Source organism: Saccopteryx bilineata, chromosome X (genome assembly GCF_036850765.1).
Source record: "Saccopteryx bilineata isolate mSacBil1 chromosome X, mSacBil1_pri_phased_curated, whole genome shotgun sequence".
Classification (NCBI taxonomy): domain Eukaryota; kingdom Metazoa; phylum Chordata; class Mammalia; order Chiroptera; family Emballonuridae; genus Saccopteryx; species Saccopteryx bilineata.
Window position 1 is genome coordinate 75378233 of NC_089502.1, and position 22576 is coordinate 75400808.

At 38.5% G+C, this 22576-nt stretch overlaps 1 protein-coding gene and 1 pseudogene across 5 annotated transcripts in view; one reads left to right on the plus strand and one right to left on the minus strand.

Annotated features, from left to right (window-relative positions):
• The window catches only part of EDA (ectodysplasin A), a 409324-nt gene that overhangs the window by 49640 nt on the left and 337108 nt on the right, over positions 1-22576 (plus strand). The gene's annotated exons all lie outside the window — the stretch shown is intronic.
• On the minus strand, positions 1423-1932 carry LOC136317342 (large ribosomal subunit protein uL11-like; annotated as a pseudogene).

The following is a 22576-nucleotide window of genomic DNA, read 5'->3' on the forward strand; positions in this document are numbered from 1 at the left end:
TCTGTGTGCCACAGGAAAGCTTGTTTGGCTTGTGTCCTGCTTCCCTTTGTTGATATTGCTGGTTCCAGGGGAAATATTTTAAATTTGGGGGGGTGACTCAGCCCAGAGGTTAACGTGGCTATCCCTCAAATGTTTCTTCTGTGCTTCCTAGATTACACTCTCTTCCTGCTACTCTGGTTCTCTCAACTCTCCCAGTCTCCCAGAATTCCAGGTTAGTGGTTGTGAAAGAGGTTTTCTGCACGGTTTCTTTAAGAAGAATCTTGAGTCTGAGAAATCTGTCTTTCTCACAAACAGTATCCTGACTTGTGTTGCAGCTAAACACTGCCCATACACTTCTAGGCTTTGGGGCTGCAGGTTGGGGCTTTGTTCTTGGGGCCCAGGACCCTCCCCTTTCTGCTAAATCACTTCTCACCACGCGAGTATATCTGGGCTGCCATTTGCTCCTGGAAGCTGGGCAGCCCTCTCCAAATTTTGGCTTTCCTACCAGTCTCAGTGTGGCTTCTTCAGTGTTCTTTGATTAAAGAGTCTTTTTAGTTTAGTCCAAAGTTGGTTTTTCCAGATGATGGTTCTTAAAGTTAAGTTGTAATGCACTTTGGTTCTGGGAGGTAGAAATTGGTACATCCACCTACTCCATTGCCATTGTGCTGCTCGCTAGCTTTGTTTTAAATGTCCTTTTTGTCTTATATAATTATTGCTTCACCAATTGTTTTTTATTTGCATGAATCATTTACTCTACCTTTACTTTCAGTCTTTGTGTGTCCTTTGATCTGAAGTAGGTCTCTTATATACAGTGTATGAATGAATCTTGTTTTCTTATCCATTTAGCCATCCTCTATCTTTTGACTAGAGCATTTATTTTATTAACATTTAAAGTAATTATTGATAGGTATGTGGTTATTACCATTTATTGTTTTTTAGTTCTTTGGTTCTTTTTTATTCTCTTGCTCTCTCATATGTTGATGATATTCTATATTGTTATGTTTGGATTCCTTTCTCTTTATTTCTTATCTCATGATTTTTGTTTTGTGAGTTACCATGTGCTTCATCTATGCCAAGTTATTTTTTATTGTCTATTTTAAGTTTATGTTCACCTAAGATCAAACACATTCTATAATTCCTACTATTTCTACTCACCCCCTCCACATTAGTTTTTTCATTATTTTTACTTACTTTGTGTTTATATGTATTCTTTAATTTATTGCTGTAATTACATATGATCTTCCTACTTTTGCCTTTTTATCTTTGTTCTATCTTGAGTGTTGAATGATCCACTGATTGTATTATTTTTCTTTATCAGTGAAATTATTTTTCTTTGTTATATTTATATATTATATATATGAATATTTATATATATATGAATATAGATATATATATATTTAGTTGTTAAATGATCTAAAATTGAAACATTTTCCTTTGTGGCTTTTAACTAGTTGGGCATTTAACTGCACCACTGTTGATGTCATCTATGATGTCATGGTGGCGGCCATCAACATTGCAACCTACAGACTGCAAAGTACCCAGAATCCCTTTAATGGTCCCAGAGAGTTCTCTAGCTAAAGATCGGTGCCATATCTGTCAGGCAATATTGACAATCTCATCAAAAGTGATATTTCCACTGTGCTTAATGTTTTTTTTCTTCTTTCTGTCTCGTGGTGGTTCTTTGAGGGCTTTGATGATCAGAGTGGTGGCAGAAGGGACTACCTCAATCTGGGGCTGTCTGTTCTGAATGATCAGTTTCACTTTAATCCTCAGACCTTTCCAATCACCAGTTGCTTTGGTGATGTCATCACCAACCTGTTTTGGAGACAGGACCAGGGGGCCGATATTGGGGGCCAATGCAGATGTGGCACCTACTTCCCCTCCAGTGCACCTCAGGTATATGACTTTAATTTCGTTGGAGTTGAATTTTGGCAGCATGGTGGAGGCTACTGTTGTCAGATGAACCCAGATTTGGAATGAATGTAGAAAGTTGCACACAAGCCTCCTCTGAGCTGAATGCCGAAAAGCTATATATATTTTTTTTCTTAAAGAAGTCCCTTTACTATTTCATGTTAATAGTGGTGACAAGCTCCATTAATTTCATCTTCCTTTAAAAACCCATTATCTGTCCTTCAATTTTAAATTTTACTTGCTGGCCATAGTAGTCTCGGTTGTAGGTTCTTATTTTTCATCACTTTGAATATTTCATGACAATCCCTTCTGTCCTGAAATGTTTCTGTTGAGAAATCAAGTGACAGTCTTATGAGAGCTCTCTTGTAGGTAACTAACTGCTTTCTTCTTATTACTTTTAATATTCTCTCCTTATCTTTAATCTTTGACATTTTAATTTTGAGGTATATGTCTTGGTGTGGGCCTCTGTGAGTTCATCTTGTTTGAAACCCCTATTCTTCTTGGATTAGAAATTTTTCTTTCACTTTTTTCAAATAGGTTTTCAAACCCTTCTTCTCTAACTTTTCCTGGAAGCCCTATAATGAGAATATTGGCACACCTTATGTTGTTCCAATTGTCTTTTAAAGTATCCTTATTAATTTTTTTTAACTTTTTGCTATTTAGATTGAGTGTTTTATGCTACCTTGTCTATCAGATCACTGATTTGTTTGTCTGCTTCATCTATCTGCTATTGACTGCCTGTATTGTATTCTTCTTTACAGTTATTACATTTTTTATTTCTGACTGGTTCTTTTTTATAGTTTCTACATCTGTGTGTAAAGTCTAAGTTCATTTATTTTCCCCCTAATTTCATTGAGCATTTTTATAACCAGTGCTTTGAACTCTGTGTCTTGTACAGTAATTGCATTGAATTTGTTTACAATTTTCTCTGGAATTTTGACTCATTCTTTCATTTGGGACATATTTTTTTGTCTCTTCATTTTGGCTGCCTCCTTGTGTTTTTTTCTGTATGTTAAGTAGATCTGTTATATCTTCCAATCTTAGTAGAGTACCCTTATGTAGTAAGTGTCCTCTGCTCCCCAGAAGTGCAGTCTTCCTGGTCACCTGAATCAGGTGCTCCAGGGGTGTCCTTTGTGCCATTGTGTGTGCCCTCCTGTTATAGTTGAGCCTTGATTGCTGATGGCACATCAGTTGTTGGGATTGACCTTCAGGCTGACTGGCTGTGAGGATGGGCCATGACTACATTAGATGAGCTGTTGAGTGGAGGCTGACCCTATTGTGTGGGATTCACATTAGTGGGGCTCTGGTGCCTGCCTAGTCTGCTATTTGAGTGTGTCCTTTGTGGAGCTATTTGTATGGTTCTCTGGTATGGTCTGAAGCTTGCCTGTAGGTGTGTTGCTTTTGGGGTTTCTTAGAAGAGTCTCTGGTACAGGTCAATATCAGTCACTGTCTGTGCTCTAGCAGGATCTACGATGTGAACTCTAGTTGGCAGCCACCTCCACTGGGTTTGGAAGCACCCAGGAGAACCTAGACTGTGAATTAAAGTAGTCTGTCACTAGTCTCAGATTTGGGGCTACTTAGAAAGATTCATGAGGCACACCAAGTCCAGCCACTGGTTGTTTGAGATTTTTTGACTCCTAAGAGATTTTTAGGAAAGCTTATACATTGAGCCAAGGCTGGCTTTTTATGTGGACAAGCCACTGAAAGAGCTTTGGGATGAATGTGCTATTTGGGTGGGACAGGACCCAGGGAATCACCAAAGAGGGACAAATAATGTTTGCTATTTTTATAAAGCATGATGAATTGATGCTAACTTTTGCCCAAAGGCTGGGTGGAGGAAGGGTTCAATAAAGGAATAATGGTGTTTGCTTACCTGTACTTCTGATCTGTAGAAAACTGCCCTGACCTCTACCTCTGCAACCCTTGCCTTTAATTTAGTGAACTCAGTTCCTCCCCATATGTCCTTGTTGCTTTTTTGAGCTGCTGCTCAAGCATTTTAGCTCTGAGTTAGTCAGTTTGTGTATGGTCCCTTTAAGACTGGCAGAGAATAGGTCTTTAGCAGGCCATTATCTATCTCGGACACAACTCCCTCTGTATTTCACAGCCAGATGTTATGGAGAACTTCTGTTCCCTGCATTGGTGCTCTGAGTTTGAGGGCCAGATCTGGGGCTGGGACCTCTCATTTCTCATGAGGGGACTTCCATAGCTGAGATATCATTGCTGATTTTTAACCATCACACCATGTTGTGGGACCTGTCTATTCTGTGCTTCCACCCCTCCTAACAATCTCAATGTGGCTTCCTTTTTATATCCTTAGTTATAGGACTTCGTTTAGTTAGTCTTCAGATGGCTCTCAATGATAGTTCTATACTTTAGTTGTAAGGAGGTGAGCACAGCATCTACCTACTCTATCATCTTCTGCTTATCTCTTTTCAGGAATTTATTTTAGAGAGAGAGGAAGGAAGAGAGATAGATGTAGAACAGAGAATAGATAGAGAGTCATTGATTTGTTGTTCTACTTATTTATGCATTCATTGGTTGATTCTTGTGTGTGCCCTGACTGGGGATCGAACCCACAGCATTGGTATATTGGGACAATGCTTTAACCAACTGAGCTAACCTGCCAGGGCTTCTGCTTATCTCTTGAATGTTAATATACTCTATATCTAAATATATGGCTCTCTCCTCTTGTTATTCTATACATTCTCCCAGTGTGATATCATTAAAACTCTTAGCTTTAACTGCTACCATCTATGTGGAATAACTTTAAAATCAAGATTTGCAGTTCATACCTCTTTCCTTTCTTCTAGTCCCATTAATATCCAGTACAATTTCTATAGAAATCTTTTTGTGTCCCATAGGCAGCTTAAAATCAACTGACCCTAAACTGTATTTATCTCTTTTCCACCCCAAACCCACTTTTTGGCTGTTTACTATCTCAAGGAGTAGCACTACTTACCTAAGTAAAAACTCTGTGGGTTGTTCTAAATCCTCCTCTTTTCTCCTTCCCCACCCAATTCCTATAAAGCAATGTTTTTCAGCCACAAGTCCATGGACTGTTCCACCAGAAATTTTGTGCCAGTCTGTGAAAGAGTTAACCATCCTGATGTTTTATGTAGATAATAGACGCAATGATCTTAGTTGAATTTACTTATGTTCAGGGTGATTTCTGCCTTAGCAGTCCCCAAAATAATTCTTCTATTTTCACTGGTCCCCAAGTGTAAAAAGGTTGAAAACCACTGCTATATATAGAGTCTTCCTCTTTAATGTGTCATTAATCTTTTACTTTCTATGACAGCAATGGGCAATCTTTTGAGCTTGGTGTGTCAAATTTGCCAAAAAACGGAGCATAACTCAGGTGGTGTGTCACTTCGAGAAAAAGACCATAATTTCATGATATTTATAGTTTAAATAACAAAAATATACAATTGTAATATATAACCATATTTAATAAACCAAAAACTAATTATTTAAGTTACCTGCTTAGTGACTTCTTTGTTCATCTGTCAGTCAGTTTCTTTTGTTGGTCTTGATATTATTTAACTTGTGTGAGGTGCCGTGAACTAAGGTAAGTGAGGGGGAGGGAGAACTCTTTAACCTGCCTATTAGTGACTTTTTTTGTTGCTGAATTTCATTGGCTAAATCTTCAATTGAAGGTTGATATTTTGTACACTTCAAGTCCAAGCAAGCGCTACTAACTTAATCTGTCAACCCATTTCTTTTGTTGGTTTTGATATTATTTAACTCTGAGAATAAGGTTTCACAAAAGTTCATAGAGGGAAAAATTGTGAGTAAAGCCATTGCTATATTTTTCAGGGTGCTAAAAGTGGTAATCGGTTCCAGGCACTCCAAATTTCCTGTTCGTAGTGGCACTCCTCTTGATTCTCTAAGTGGCACCTTTCCAGATTCTCAGGCTTTGACCTCATGTTGACAAACACCTGAGCCCAGATGCTGTCTTGAAATTCTGCAAGTTGCATCTTATGTAAATTAAGATGGCTGCCACTATTTCTAATGGCGGGAAACGGCACCCATAGCACAGGCCCTCACCTCTCTCAGCCTCCTCCTCACTTATCTCAGTAATGATGGTCAATTAGAAATCCACAGCACCCCAGAACAGAAGATTGGATGATGGTTGCTGTGGTTATGCGGTTGCTGGTAATGGTGAACACAGGGCCCTGAGAGATGTGTCCCCTGTGGCATTCTGCTGCTCCCTGCTCCACCAGCCGGAAGTGAGGTCAAAGATCCCCTAACGCCCTAACTGGAAGTCCCAGAACTGGACACACTGTGCCGGAGTTCTGTTGTTTTGGCCTACAGACCTCCGGCACAAGAGTGTCTACACTACACAAATGTTTTATCCTCGGCTATTGCACCTGGCCGTGCAGGAGCTGAGGATGAAACGTCCTTCTCGGCATGCAGCCCCATACTTCTCTGGTATGTAGCCGCGTGTCATCAAAAATGGCTATGCGTGTCAGTGCTGGCACGCATGTCATAGGTTCGCCATCACAGTTCTATGACCTCAAATACCACCTCATCCTAGTTTAGTTTCACTTTTACTTCCCTTCCCCAAAAACCTTAGTTCAAATGTCATGTACTCCAAAATATTTTCCCTGAGTACTCTCTGCCAAATCTGAACTAGATGCTCTTTTGTATACATAGAAGTCTAGATATATTTTCATCACTGCAGTTTAATTATAATATAATGTACCTTGTTAATGTTATTTTTTATTTTACTTTAAAAATTACATTTAAAAGGGTGACATTGATCAATAAGAGTACATAGGTTTCAGGTAAACATTTCTATAGCATTTGAACTGTTGATTATGTTGTATACCCATCACCCAAAGTCAAATCATTTTTCGTCACCATATATTTGTACCTCTTTACTTTCTTTCCCAACCCCTCCCCCACATTCTCCTCCCCCTGGTAACTGCTTCACTTTTATCTATAATAATTAAGTCTCATGTTTATATCCCATCTATGTATGAAGTGGTATAGTTCTTAGCTTTTTCTGACTTACTTATTTCACTCAGTATAATGTTCTCAACATTCAACCATGTTGTAAATGGCAATAGTTCATCATTTCTTATGGCTCAGTAGTATTCTATTGTATATAGGTAGCACATCATTTTTATTCAGTCCTTTATTGAAGGACAGTTTGGTTGTTTCCATAGCTTGGCTACTGTGAATAATGCTGTTTTGAGCATGAGGGTGCCTGTGTCTTTAAATACCGATATTTTCAAGTTTTTATGGTAGCTACCCAGTAGAGAGATTGCTGGGTCATATAGTGATTCTATTCTTAATTTTCTGAGAAACAACCATACTTTCTTCCAATAGTGAATAAAGGTTCCTTTTCCTCCACAGCCTCTCCAACACTTCTTACTACTTGTCTTGTTGATATTAGTCAATCTAACAGTTGTGAGGTGGTATCTCATTGTAGTTTTAATTTGCATTTCTCAAATAGCTAGTGAAGATGAGCATCATTTCATGTATCTGTTGGCCATTTGTATGTCTTATTGGGAGTAGTTTCTGTTTATCATCTCCTCATTTTTTAATTTTGTTGTTTGCTTGTTTGCTGCTGAGCTTTGTGAGTTCTTTAAATATTTTAGATATTAACTGCATTTATGAGCTGTTGTTTGTGAATATCAACTCTAATTTAGTTAACTGTCTGTTTTTTTGTCAGTTTCTTGTGCTGTGCAGAAGTTTTTTAATTTGATATAGTCCTGTTTACTTATTGTTGCCTTTACTTCCCTTGCCTTTGTGGTTAAACTCATAAATTGTTCTCCACAGCCAAGGACCATGAGTTTAGTACATATGTTTTTTTCTATTATTGTTTCAGATGTTATATTTAGATCTTTGATCTATTTTGAATTAATTTTTGTGCAGGGGGACAAACTGTAGTCAAGTTTCATTCTTTTGCATGTAGCTTTCCAGTTTTCCCAGCACTGTTTATTGAAGAGTCTTTCTTCTCTTCATTGTGTGTTTTGGCTCCTTTGTCTAAGATGATTTGTCCATATATATGTGGTGTTATTTCTGGACTCTCAATTCTGTTCCATTGGTCTGTGTGTCTGTTTTTCTGCCAATACTATGCTGTTTTGATTATTGTGGCTGTTAATATAATTTGAAGTCAGGTAGTATAATACCTCTAGCTTCCTTCTTTTTTCTCAGGATTACTTTGGCTATGCAGGGTTTCTTTATGGTTCCATACAAACCTAGTAATTTTTTTTGTATTTTTCTGAAGCTGGAAATGGGGAGAGACAGTCAGACAGACTCCCGCATGTGCCCGACCGGGATCCACCCGGCACACCCACCAGGGGCGACGCTCTGCCCACCAGGGGGCGATGCTCTGCCCCTCCGGGGAGTCGCTCTGCCGTGACCAGAGCCACTCTAGCGCCTGGGGCAGAGGCCAAGGAGCCATCCCCAGCGCCCGGGCCATCTTTGCTCCAATGGAGCCTTGGCTGCAGGAGGGGAAGAGAGAGACAGAGAGGAAGGGGGGGTGGAGAAGCAAATGGGCACTTCTCCTATGTGCCCTGGCCGGGAATCAAACCCGGGTCCCCCACACGCCAGGCCGACACTCTACCGCTGAGCCAACTGGCCAGGGCCAAACCTAGTAATTTTTTGTTCTATTTTTAAAAAAATGACATTGGGATTTTGTTGGTGATTGCATTCAATTTGCATATTGATTTTGGTAATATGGCTATTTTAACTATGTTGATTCTTCAAATCCATGAACATGGAATATTTTTCCATTTCCTTGTATCTTTTCAATTTCTTTCAATAATGTTTTGTAGTTCTCAGTAAATGGATCCTTCACATCCTTTGTTAAGTTTATTTCTTGGTATTTTGTTATTTTTCTGTTGCTACAATTATAACAGGAATTGTTTCTTTGAGTTCATTTTCTGAAGTTTCATCATTAGCATATAGGGAAACAATAGACTTTTGTATATTGGTTTTGTATCCTGTAACTTTACTGTATTGGTTAATTTATTTATTTATTTATTTATTTACAAAGACAGAGAGAGGGTAGATAGGGACAGACAGACAGGAATGGAGAGAGATGAGAAACATCAATCATCAGTTCTTTGTTGTGACACCTTACTTGTTCATTGATTGCTTTCTCATATGTGCCTTGACAGTGGGTCTTCAGCAGACCAAGTAACCACTTGCTCAAGCCAGCATCCTTGGGTCCAAGCTGATGAGCTTTGCTCAAACCAGATGAGCCCACGCTCAAGCTGTCGACCTTGGAGTCTCAAACCTAGGTCCTTCACATCCCAGTATGATGCTCTATTCACTGTGCCACGACCTGGTCAGGCAGTTTATTGTTTTTAATAGGTTTTTGATGGAGTCTTTGTGGTTTTCTATGTACAGAATCATGTCATCTGCAAAAAGTGATACCTTTACTTCTTCTTTCCTGAAATCAATGCCTTTTATTTCTTTCTCTTGCCTGATTGCTATGGCTAAAACTTCCAGCACTATATTGAATAAAAGTGGAGAAAGTGGGGAGCCATGTCATGTTCCTAATTTTAGAGGAAAAGCCTTTGTTCTTTTCACCATTTTATATGATATTAGCTGCTAGATTGTCATATATGGCCTTTAATGTTGAGTGTATTTCCTTCTATATCCATTTTTTTAGTGTTTTTTTTAGACAATTAGTTTTAACAGGGTGACATTGATCAATTAGAGTATATAGATTCAGAGAAAACATCTCCAGGTCATTTTGACATTTAGTAATGTTGTGTACCCATTACCCAAAGTCAAATTTTCTTCTGTCACCTTCTATTTGGTTTTCTTTGTGCCCCTCTCCTCTCCCAACCCCTTCCTTCTCCCCTCTTCCCCTCCCCCTGGTAACCACCACACTCTTGTCCATGTTTATGTGTCTCAATTTTGTGTCCCACCTATGTATGGAATCATACAATTCTTAGTTTTTTCTGATTTACTTATTTCACTCAAAATAATGTTCTCATGGTCCATCCATGTTGTCGTAAATGATCCCATGTCATCATTTCTTATGGCTGAGTAGTATTCCATAGTATATATGTACCACATGTTCTTTATAGTATTTTAAACATAAAGGAATATTGCATCTTGTCAAATGCCTTTTCTGCATCTATTGATAGGATCATATGATTTTTGTTCTTTGTTTTGTTGATGTGGTGTATTACACTGATTTATTTTTATATGTTGAACCATTCCTGTGCTCCTGGAATAAATCCCACTTGATCATGATGTATTATTTTTTTTAATGTTTTGTTGTATTCAGTTTGCTAGTATTTTGTTTTGGATGTTTGCATCTGTATTCATTAGAGATTTTGGTACGTAGTTGTGTGTGTGTATGTTCTTGCCAAGGTTTGGTATCAGGGTTATGTTGGCCTCATAAAGTGTGTTAGGGAGTATTGCTTCTTCCTATATTTTTTGGGAGACTTTAAGTAGGATAGTTACCAAATCTTTGAATGTTTGTTAGAATTCACTAGTGTAGCCATTTGGTCCTCGACTTTTATTTTTGGGGAAGTTTTTGATAGTTGTTTTTATTTCTTCCCTGTTTATGGATCTATTTAGGTTTTCCACTTCTTCATGACTCAGCCTAGAAAGATTGTATAGTTTTAGGAATTTATCCATTTCTTCTAGATTGTTGAATTTGGTGGCGTATAATCTTTCCTACTATTTTACTCTGATTTTTTTTGTATGTCTGAAATGAGTGTGGTAATTTCTCTTCTTTCAGTTCAGATTTTGTTTACATGTATTTTTTCTCTTTATTCCTTAGTGAGTCTATCCAGGAGTTTGTCAATTTTATAGATCTTTTCAAAGAACCAGCTCTTTGTTATATTAATTTTTCTATAGTGTTTTTGTTTTCTATTTCATTTAGTTCTCTAGTTTTTATTATTTTTTTTTCTACTGGTTTTGGGTTGCCTTTGTTCTTTTTCTAGTTTTTATGATGTGATGTTAGGTTGTTTACTTAAGATCTCTCTTGTTTCTTGACATAAGCCTGTAATGATATAAAATTTCCTTTTAGTACTGCTTTCACTGCATCCCAAAAGTTTGGATATGCCATGTTCTCATTCTTGTTTGTCTGTATATATTTTTTGATCTCTGCTTTTATTTCTTCTTTAACCCAGTCAGTTTTTAACAGTATGTTGCTTAATTTCCAAATTTTTGTGAGTTTTTTTTACTTCCACTTTGCAGTTGAATTCTAATTTCAAAATCAGAAATTCTAATTTCAGGATCAGAAAATATGCTTGGTATAATTTCAACATTCCTGAATTTGTTGATGTTAGTTTTGTGGCCCAACATGTAGTCTATCCTTGAAAATGGACTATGTACACTGGCAAAGAATGAATAATCTTATGTTCTGGGATGAAATGTCCTATAGATGTCTTATGTACAATTGGTCTAGTGTATTGTTTAAGCAATATTTCTTTATTCATTTTCTACTTGGATATTAAAATCTATCTAAACCTATTAATGGTGTGTTGAGTTCTCTTAGTATGAGTATACTTTTGTCTTTCTATTTTTAGATCAGTTAGTACATGTCATATATTTTGGTGTTCCCTGGTTTGGGGGCATATATATTAAGAAGTGTTATGTCTTCTTGGTACAATGTCCCCTTTATTATTTTGAAATGTCCATCTTTCTCTTGTTACCTTTGTTGTCTTGAAGTCAGCATTATCCGATATGAGTGTAGGTAGAGCACAGAGCGCATTCCTACCAGCTATGGCTGATGCAACGGTGTGAGAACACTCCTAAAACCCTCCTAGGCACACCCAGGAGGGAGCTCGCCCACTATAAGGATGTGACTCAGTGCTAATCAGGCAGCTTCCTGACATATTTAGCCATTGACATTGAAGAACACACTGTAACACCCTATAGGCTGAACCTGTGTATATAAGCTAGCTTACTTCCTGAATAGATCAGATCTGCATCACTGAACCTGGTCCCCAGAGTTGGGTCTTGCATCTCCGTCATCCTCACCCCTGGTGGGCCTTGACCACATACAGGTGCCTTGAACAGGGACCCAGCCAGCACTAAAGGATGGATGAGTGACCCTCTGCAATGGGAAACCTTCTCCCTTACTCCCGAGCCCTGCAAGCTCGAGCCCTCCATGCCCTATTGCAGAGCAGGCAAGTTAAAGTTAGTGAAAAGGATCTTTGTACCTACTGGGAAATCCTCTCAGGTTTCAACCCATGGCTCCGGGATGCGCATCTTTGGTACCTCAATACTTGGGCCTGAGCTTTCCGGTGCATCCATCTGGCTGAAGTACATGAAGGACAAACCTTCCCTCTCGGCCTCATTCCTGCCCTGCTAGCGATACATGCATGCCTGATCAGTGCTCCTCCTGGGGACCCTCCACCAGTGCCAAAAATATTGCAGGCTACCCCTCTCTCTGGGAAGCCCCCTACCTTCCTATTTGCCCCCCTCCACTGAGGAGGAAAGTAGTTTAGCCTCTGAGTTTGAGAAAATTGTGGCTGAGCGTGCAGAAATGAAACCAACTGAATTGCTAACTGCGCCATCAGCTCTGCCACTGGAAAAAGTGGAAGTTGTTACTTTCACATTCCCTGCCGGGGCTCAGTGCCCCAACCCAGCCTCTCAGATGCCATTTTCTACCCCAGCTTTAACTCCAACATGTTCCTGCTGCAGACCCATAGGCCAGCCTATACGCCTCTATGTGTCTTTTTTCTTTCTGTCTGTCTTGTCTATTTTTCTGTATTTCTTGCTCTCTCTCTCTCCACCATCCCTCTCTCTGAAATGATGCTGGAAGGACCCAGCCATGGCACAGTGGTGGGGATCACACTCTCTTCTAATGCAAGGGAGAGGTTATGCTTGTGTTTTTCAGCCAATTTGGATCCCAGGAACCCCCCAACCTGCTTGACAGGGTTTCTTGGGCACCCACTAAATGGTTCAGTCTTTGCCCGTCCAAAGCCACAGTTCTGGACTTCTCTGCACTGACTGTGCCTGAGGGGAGGAGGTCCTCAGCACTCCAGAAGAAGACCTTGTGGCCGGCATGCATGCCCCATCACCTGAGGGGATGTGGAGTCTTTGGCAGGGCAGGCCCAGAGAATGGCCCCTGATAGGCCCCCAGGCTCTGGTGCTCTGTTCTTGCTTGTGTGTGCTATAGTGACCACTGCCTCCCAGATGCAGGCAGACCCCAACATCTGAGCTGCTTTTCCCCACCCTGGCATAATTATGCCTATTGAAGTTAATAGCCCACAGTTAGCAGTATATTCCAGTAACTGCTCCCTTAGTCTCCCTTGTGACAATAGTGGCTGGGAATCCCAACACTGGAACGGCACTATATGGGGTAACCTCAGTGACCCAATGCTACTTAAGTTTATTCTGAATAATAACACCGTCCCCTCGGAGGGGTAGGTCTTCCTTCGAAATCATACTAAGGGGGACTTTGCTGAATATGGTACTACCAACCAAGGTTCAGTACTTGGCCTACAAGCCCTCCTCCCCCTTGCTACCAACAGCTGGGCCCGCCCCACTAACCTTGCCTTCCCAGGGTCGCCTCTTTGCCCGTTACTCCTGAGAGAAGGAATTCCCGGAGAGACTGCCGCATTGCCTCTAGCCCGGATGTGCAGACCATCAACCTTGGAGTTTGACATCGGAAGCTGAGAGATGGAATGCAACCATATGCAGTATGCAGCCCATGGCAAGCCATCTGTTCCGTGTTTGGATGCTGGGACTTTTGTGGGAAGGGGGCGTGCATAGACCTACATTTATTTTTTACAATCAAAATGGAACTGTGTTTAACGGCACCTGGAAGGTCTCTATAAAACAATGGGAGGAAAATGACATCCTGACCCCTAGGAGGCTCCCCTATTTAAGACCCCCATTCAATTTCCTAACTAGTCAAACATTACAGAAGCCTGCCTCATTGTTTAATTATAGTTGTTTTAGTTCTACTAGGGTTCCATTGCATAATGCATAGCATTGAGAAGCTATAACAACAGTAAGTTGTCATTCATCAAGTCCAATTGGTCCTAATTAAAAGAGAAGGGGGAAATGTAGGTAGAGAGCAGAGCGCATTCCTAGCAGCTATGACTGATGCAATGCTGTGAGAACACTCCAGCACCTGAAACCCTCTTAGGCACACTCAGGAGGCAGCTCGCCCACTATAAGGAAGTGACTCAGCACTAACCAGGCAGCTCCCTGACCTTTTTAGCTATTGGCTTTGAAGAACACGTTGTAACACCCTATAGGTTGAACCTGTGTATATAAGCTAGCTTACTTCCTGAATAGATCAGATCCGCATCACTGAACCAAAGGTCTCCAGAGTCGTGTCTTTGTGTCTCCGTCTTCCTCACCCCCAGCAGACCTTGTCCACATGAGTATGACTACACCTGCTTTTCTTGCTTGGAAAATCATTTTCCAACCTTTCACTTTGAGTCTACTTATGTCCTTGCAGTTTAGATATGTCTCTTGAAAGCAACATATGGTTGGTCTTTGTTTTTTGATCCAATCTGCTACTCTGTGCCTCTGTATTTTTGAGTTCACTCCATTTACATTTAGGATAATTATTGACATTTGAGGATTTCCTATAAATATTTTATGTTTTGTTTTCTGGTAGCTCTGTATCTAGTTTAGTTCTTCTCTTCTGTGTTTCCTTCAGTTGTTTTTGTTTAGTGGTATATTATACTTGTTTACCCTGTTTCTTCTTTTTTTAAGCTGTGTATTTCAGTATTGGCTTTTTCATGGGTTATTTCATTAGGTTATTGAGAGAAAAATGTCGTATGTACAAGAGTCCTTTGTCCTATGAGTGCTTCAGCACTCCATCCTCCTTTGCTGCTGCAGATCTTTATCCTCTCCTCTGTTATGTTATTGTTGTCACAGATTATCTTTTTTTTATTGTAACCTTGTTGGAGATTTTACTTTTAGTTTTGATTTGTTTTGTTCTTTGTGTCTGGTCAAATAACCCTCTTTGAGTATTTCCTGCAGTGGAAGTTTTCTGGTAATAAATTTCTTCAATTTCTGTATGTCTGCAAAAATTTTTATTTCTCCATCTTTGAATTATAACCGATGGATATAGTATTCTTGGCTGGTAATCCCTCTCTTTCAGTACTTAGAATGTTTGAGGCTACTGTCTTCTGGCTTTTATAGTTTCTGCTGAGAAGTCTGATGATAACCTAATGGGGCTTCTTTTATACGTTATAGTGTTCTTTTTCCTAGCTGCATGGAAGATTATTTCTTTGTTATTGATTTTTGACAATTTTATTATGATATGCCTTGTATAAGGTCTGTTTGAGTTGTGATAACTCAGTGGTCTGTTTGCTTTTTGTATTTCAGACTGTAATTATTTCCATAGGCTTGGGAAGTTCTCACTCATTATTTGTTTGAATAGGTTCTCCATTCCCCTCTCCCTGTCTTCTTCTGATATACTTGTTATCCATATAATGCTCTTTCTGATGGAGTTAAACAATTCTTGTCAAGCTCTCTCATATTTTTAAATTTGTGAGTCTCTCTCCCTTTCTCTCTGTACATCTCTAGTTGCCTGTCTTCAATGTCACTGATTCTTTTCTCTATCTGGCCTTTTCTATTAGCTAAACTTGCTACCTTAGTCTTCAATTGGTATATTGAGTTCTTCATCTCTTTTTTTAAAGTTTCGATCTCCTTAGTGAAGTATTCATTTTGTTTTCTGAACTTCTTAAGTTGCCTATTGGTGTTTTCTCACATCTTATTGAGTATTTTTAGAACTTCAGCTTTGAATTCTCTATTGTTTCACTCTAAGTTTTTCATGTGATAGATATTTCCAAGAGATTTTTTTGTTTCTTCCTGAACTACATCTCTATCTTTTGTAGCCATGATATTCAATTTCTTCTTCCTTGATGGCATTTGAGAGTGATATCATTAAGAACTTTACTAAAAAGAACAACTAAAAAATGAACAGTAAAAGTGAAAAATACAAGGAAAAGTATAAAAATTTAAAGATAATGACAATTTAAAAAGATAAACCAGGCAAACAATTAATAAAAACCAAAAAATAAAAAACAAACAAAACTTCCTCAAAAAATAAAAAAAATTGTAAAAATTAAATGAAATAAAATTCAAAAGAAGAAATAAAAAGAAGAGAAAAAGAGGTTTTGAGAGGTTTTCTGTTTTCTTCCAGAAGGTATTACTCTGTTACGTGTTTTAGCTCTGTGAAATTCCTGGGCTGAACTCCACTGACATATTACTCTCACAATGATGTAGGTGGGGCCATAGTTGCATTGGTGGGTGGGGTGTGTTGTGAGGGCTTTACAACTTTATGACTTTACAGCTTTAGTAATGGTGTTCTCAGGCCTTCAGGCACCCCTCCCCATCTCTCAAGAAACCAGGGGATCATATATGGCAGGCTTCGTCAAACTTTTTATAAAAATCGGCCACTTTTGCAGTGCTGGTCAACCTGGTCCCTTCCACCCACTAGTGGGCGTTTCAGCTTTCATGGTGGGCATAGCAGAGCAACCAAATGTTGCTGCAATTGGCCCACTGTGAAAGCTGGAACGCCCACTAGTGGGTGGAAGGGACCAGGTTGACCAGCACTGCATAAGTGGCCAGTTTTTATAAAAAGTTTGATGATGCCTGATATATGGAGTACCTCTGTTCTTCAGGGGAGAGAGTGGCTTTGGAGAGTTAGCTGTGGGATCTGTCTCTGCCACTCTACATACCCCATGATGTGAGTAAGGCAGGATCTGTGAGGCTTGGGTACTGCACTTTGGTTTTCTCTGTCTCTGCACTTAGTGTAGGCTGCAGGCAGACTGCAGGAATACTGGCTCTGACCCCTTGTTTTCCCATAACTTTCATTTATTATGCTTCTTCTGCCCCATAATCTCTCTGCTTCTCCCCACAGAAGGAGACCCAGTCACTCTGGGATTCTCCCCCCTTTATAGGCCTGGCAGACAAAACTCAGACAGCCCAAGCTCCTTCCTTATCAGAAAAGAAAAAAAAAACAGTCACTCCGGGCTTTTCTACTCTTTGGAATCCTAGCAGACAAAATCCCAGATAGTTCAGGTCTCTCTCCTCTCTGGAGTCCACCAGAAGTGCATCTTATCTTCCTCCTCCCTTCTCAACTCTTCTCACTTTAGTCTATTTGGGGCACAGATCTTTCAGGCCTGACTGTGAGGGGTTGCTTCACTGCATTATAGCTCTTCCATTTGTTGAAATTTCAAGAGGAAAGATCAGGGGTATCTCTCATGCCACCATTACTCTGACATTATCCCTGTGAATGTTATTTAATCTTTCTTTCTTCTCTATTAAACTGAAGTCCTTATCTATGAAACCCTGTGTTATATTACTTTATCTCTTTAGTGCCTAGAATGATATTGGACACATAGTACTTGCATAAACATTTTTGCTGTTGTCATTGCTCAAGCTTTTGAAGGAAAAAATGAGTGTGTGACAGTTTATACTGAATTCCTAGAGCAAATAACATGTATCCCTAGGCTGAACAATGTTCAGGGAAACTTTTTTTCTTGAGAATGCAGTTTTTGTTATCATAAGTGTTTATCTATGGAGAGAATTCTGCTCTTGGTGAGACTTGGACTTGTGTGAGATTAACAGAAAAAGAATAATTGTGCTATTATACATATCATCTCAGTTTTCCAATGTTGGTCTAGTGGTGTTGCAAGGTTATGACATTGTTACAAGTAGAAGAAAGGATTGGAAAGAAAGAACAATTACACTTTTCAAACAGCAATTTTTTTAACATTGCCCTGAGATATCATACAATAAAGCTGAAGATAATTTGAAGAGACTGTTCTTGTCCAGGTCCTGTTTTCAAGCAGACAAATTCTGAATCATTCATGACAGATGGTCACTCAAGTATATCCAATGTGGATGGGGAGGAAAAGTATGAAGAACATGTGTAAACATGCAAAAAATTATGTATGCCAAGTACTCTGCAGATGTACTTCAATATAGAGAGCAGATAATCTAGGAAATGACTAAGGTGCAACTCTATATTATAGAACCCTGTTTTCTTATGGCCTTCTATTAACACATGGGAGGTATCTTTTCTCAGAGAACTGAGTGATTTTTATATTGTGGAATCAAAGAAAAGATAGAATTAAAGAGCAAAGAAGTACTCTTAAATTGTTTTTAGGATCTGGGTAAAAGGAGCAAGCCAGCTGTCTTGGGAAAGACTCATCCATATCAAGTAGATGGGTTACATTTCTTTAATCTGCTTAATTAATGAGGTAGAATTCTGAAACTGACCAGTGGATATAAAATATGAAGCATTAGGTTGAAACATAGTGTTGTGGCCTGACCTGTGGTGGTGCAGTGGATAAAGCGTCGACCTGGAAATGCTAAGGTCGCCGGTTCGAAACCCTGGGCTTGTCTGGTCAAGGCACATATTGGAGTTGATGCTTCCAGCTCCTCCCCCCTGTCTCCCTCTCCTCTCTCTCTCTGTCTCTCTCTCTCTCCTCTCTAAAATGAAAAAATAAAAATAAATAATAAAAAAAATTTTAAAAAAAAGAAACATAGTGTTGTAAAACAAATTTTTTTATTCTAAGGGAAGGATCATAGAAAGGTAGTCTACAATGGTTTTTAACCTTGTTACACTTAGGGACCAGTGAAAATAAGAGAATTATTTTGCCACTAAGGCAAAAATCACCCTGAGCATAAGTGAATTCAACTTAGATCACTGGGTCTATAATCTTCATACAACATTAGGGTGGTTAACTGTTTCACAGACTGTGTGCAGACCAGCATGAAATTTCTACTGGACCAGCGTTGAAAAACCCTGGTCTTCATGATAGATATATGATCTTGGCAGCCTTAAATCAGGATTTGAATCCCCACTCTGCCATTTACTACTAATCTGCTAGTCTTCTTCATTTTCTCATCTGTAAAATAAAAATAGTAAGATACCTACTCTTTAAAGTTATGATAAGAATCAAAGAGAAAATGCATATGAACCTTATAACACAGTGCTCACTAAATGTTAGCCAGTAGTAGTAGGAGGAGGAGGACGACAAGGAGAATGTTTTAATTAGTATTGTGATGTACTAAATAGACCAGGGGTCCCCAAACTTTTTACACAAGGGGCCAGTTCACTGTCCCTCAGACTGCTGGAGGGCCAGACTATAAAAAAATCTATGAACAAATCCCTATGCACACTGCACATATCTTATTTTAAAGTAAAAAAAAAAAAAAAGGGAACAAATACAGTATTTAAAATAAAGAACAAGTAAATTTAAATCAACAAACTGACCAGTATTTCAATGGGAACTATGGGCCTGCTTTTGGCTAATGAGATGGTCAATGTCCGGTTCCATATTTGTCACTGCTAGCCGTAACAAGTGATATGACGTGCTTCAGGAGCCGTGACGCGTGCGTCCCGCGTCACCGGAAGTAGTACTGTACGTGAGCGATGCCGCACTTTGCGGTGCCACCACATACAGTACTCCAGGAGCACAGGGTGCCGATGCATCCTGTGCTCCTCTCACTGACCACCAATGAAAGAGGTGGCCCTTCTGGAAGTGCAGCGGGAGCCGGATAAATGGCCACAGGGGGCCGCATGTGGCCCGCAGGCCGTAGTTTGGAGACCCCTCAAATAGACAGTAATGAAGCAAAGGGAGGAATCTTAATATTTTAAGTAGATACAATTCTTAGTTACTTGGTAGTGGTGGTGGTGGTCATGATGATGGTAATGAAAAAGGCTACCAATAGCGTAAATGCCTAAAGAGCCTTTGCATGGGTACCTGGATTCTATCACGTGTCCAGTGGCATAGGATGTTTGCTCATTATATAAAGATTACAGTTATTACATGGGAATTAGCTTCAAAATATTTCCATTGTCTTAACACTTTATATTCTGTCTCTCCTTCCAAAAACCAATCCAAACCAAAAACATTCACTGAAAACTCTATTTTACATTCTGTTTTGTAATGTAAGAAATACGGTAGCACCCCCACTAAATGTTGATACTTTGCCAGTGAATTGAACAAAAAGTAGAAAACACAGGAAGAAATAATCATGTTGTACCAGAAATAGCCTGTGTTTTCATCTGATGAATTTGTGACTTACAAGCAAGAGAAGTTCATGAATAGTTCAGTATTTGGAATCTGACTGTTTGCTAGATTAGGAAAACTCATGTTACAGATCTTACCCCCTATTTGAGAGAATTGTTAAAAAACAGCTTCCTGATAATTATTTGCAGTCAAGTTAGTTATTTTTTCTATTTGAAATAAGGTTTTTCACTCAGTCTGCCTCATTTAAAATTGGTTTTTAGGAGTGCATTTGGAACTAGATAACTGCAAAACTGATTTTCTCAAGTAGTATTGTGATAATACCAAGCGCTGTGTGTGCTTTCTATGGCTCCACCACAATTTTACATTTGAACCTGAATGTGCTGAATCAAGCTTTCTCTGCGTGAGTCTAAACAGCAACTACTAGGTACTGGACTTTGGTAGATAAGAGTATAAGCTGAAGGCACACACTTGCTTGTTTTATTTTATTTTATATTGCATTAAAGTATACATAACATAAATTTTACCATTTTAACCATTTTCAGGTATTCAATTCAGTGGCATTAAGTACATTCACAGTGTTGTGCAACCATCACCAGTATCTATTTCCAAAATGTTTTCATCCTCTCAAATTGAAACTTTGTACCTATTAAATAATAGATCTCTATTGTCCCCTTGCCCCAGCCCTGACAACCACCATTCTACCTTGTATTCCTTTGAGTTTGGTTACTTTAGATACTTCTTATCAGTGAGATCATACAGTATTTGTCCTTTTGTGACTTGCTTAATTTAGATTTCATCCTCAGGGTTCATCCATGTTGTAGCACGTGTCAAAATTTCATTCATCTTAAAGTCTGAACAATATTCCATTATATGTATATACCACGTTTTGTTTATTCATTCATCTATCAATGGGTACTTGGAAAACATCTACCTTTGGCAGTTATAAATGATGCTGCTATGAACATGGGTGTACAAATGTCTATTTGAGTCCTTGCTTTCAATTGTTTTGCTAATCCACAAGTGCAATTACTGAATCATATGTAATTCTATTTTTAATTACTTGATGAATCACCAAAATGTTTTCCACAGGAGCTATGGTGTTATACATTTCCACCAGCAATGCACAAAGATTCCAATTTCCCCACATCTTTACCAACACTTGTTCTTTTCTTTTTATAATATATAGTTATCTTAATGGGTGATGCGGTATCTCCATGTGGTTTTGATTTGCATTTTCTTAATTAGTGGCACATTGAGCATCTTCTCTTATGCTTCTTGGACATTTACATATCTTCTTTGGAAAAATATCTATTCAAGTCCTTTGGCCATTTTTTAACTGGATTGTTTTTCTGGTTGTTAGTTGTAGGAGTTCTTTATATATTCTGGATATTAACTCCTTATCATATATATATATATATATATATATATATATATATATATATATATAATTTCAAATATTTTCTCCCATTCTGTGGGTTGCTTTTTATTCTATTATCCTTCAATGCACAAAAGTTTTTAATTTTAATATAGTTCAATTTATTTTTTTCTTTATTTGACTGTGATTTTGGTGTCAGATCCAAAAAAAAATATTGGCAAATCCAATGCTATAAAGTTTATCTCCTGTTTTCTTCTAAAATTTTTATAGTTTTGGCTCTTGTGCTTTAGTCCTTTGCTGCAGTTTGAGTTAATTTTTCTATGTGGTATAAAATAAGGGTCCAACTTCATCCTTTTGCATGTGTATATCCAGTTTTCCCAGCATTATTTATTGAAAAGACTGTTCTTTTCTCATTGGGTTGTTTTGGTACCTCTGTTAAAAATTAATTGACTGTATATGTGAGAATTTATTTCTGGAGCTTCTATTTTATTCACAGACCTGCTTTTGAATCTTGGTTTTATTACTTACGAGGTGATAATCTGTGGGTTACCCAACTTCTTTGATATCTCCCCATGGTAGATAGTATTAGGGCAGAAATGTTTGTGTTTTTGTTTATTGTTAGTATTTATAAAAATCAATTAAGAATTAATTGCAATCAATAATTGTCATTGTGTAATAAATCAGCAGTAACCTCTCTCAGAAGGCTGTTGCAAGATATAAATGAAATAAATATATATAAAACATTCAGCATACTGCTTGGAAAAAGTGTGTAAGAAATGATAGTTATTTAAAATATTTATATTAATTGTATTACTCCTATAAATAAATTAAATGGTAAATATTAACTTGATACTATAGTTAAGTGGATCTCTCTTCAGATACAAGGTAAATATTGGTATGGGAATGGAGTGACCTTGAATTAAGTGGCCCTCAATTGCGACACAACCATCTTCTTCTTCCTAAATTGCTGAAACTGTCTTCCCTTATTTCTGGCACTCTAGTGACAAAGGCTAGATGAACACTGTAGCTGGGAAGCTAGATAAGGAAATCAGGAGTTATAGGACACTAGAGTGGAGAAAAAAAGGCATCTGAAAGGAACAGATTCACTATCACCATGATTCTATAACCATTCTGTACTAGGACCAGACCTGGTAGGGGAAATAGAAGGATTTGGATTGTTGAGGGTCCACCATATGCTAAATGCCAATCACTGGACTATGAGGTTTACATATATTCTAATTCAGTCTTCACAGTTTACATGCAAAGTACATGTTATCCCCATTTGACAGATGAGGAAACAAGCTTTGGGAGATTAAATAAGAGACAGTAAATAACAGAATTTGTATTTTAACCCACCTCTATTTTGACT